Source organism: Fukomys damarensis, unplaced genomic scaffold (genome assembly GCF_012274545.1).
Source record: "Fukomys damarensis isolate Sample0158 unplaced genomic scaffold, DMR_v1.0_HiC HiC_scaffold_36, whole genome shotgun sequence".
Classification (NCBI taxonomy): Eukaryota; Metazoa; Chordata; class Mammalia; order Rodentia; family Bathyergidae; genus Fukomys; species Fukomys damarensis.
In genome coordinates, this window is record NW_022900948.1 from 30615479 (window position 1) to 30616135 (window position 657).

Here is a 657-nt window from a genome sequence, read left to right on the forward strand (position 1 = left end):
GGACCTCTGGGGGCCCTGCGAGTCCTCTTACTTCTGCCTCTGGTGTGCGTGTGTGTGTGTGTGTGTGTGTGTGGTGGGGAAAGAAGCTTCAAGAACTGCGCTCTTCGGCGATCGGAGTCTGTAGACCAGAATTGCTTTGAAGCAATTAGCCAACCAGCTAATTCACAAATGTGGGAAAAATAGACAACTTTTTGCTTTTTGCCGCTTCATGCTTGATTTTTCTACCTTAAAACGTTGGGCCCCCCCCAACCCCCGCACACACACGGACATACAGGATCAAGTGTTTATGTGGATGATTGTTGGGCACCTGATGTGTGTAAGAAACGTATACAAGCACGCGCAGGTGCCTCCGGGAGCCAACTCCTGCACACCGTAGATCAGACTGGATTGGGTCCAGGCATGGGCCGCCTCCACTGGGCAGGAAAGCCGTTTTCAGAAATACAAAGGTACACCACACATAGACATACATCAACACACACACACAACACACAAATATGGGTGCATATAAAATAGATGAGGTCTCAATAAAGTGGGTGGGTTGTACCAATGTCAGTGCCCCAGTTGTGATGTTGTCTGCATTGGTTGAAACTGGGTGGAAGATCAACGGATGTCTATCTACCATTTCTTATACGTGCCTGCAGGTCTACAATTATCTCA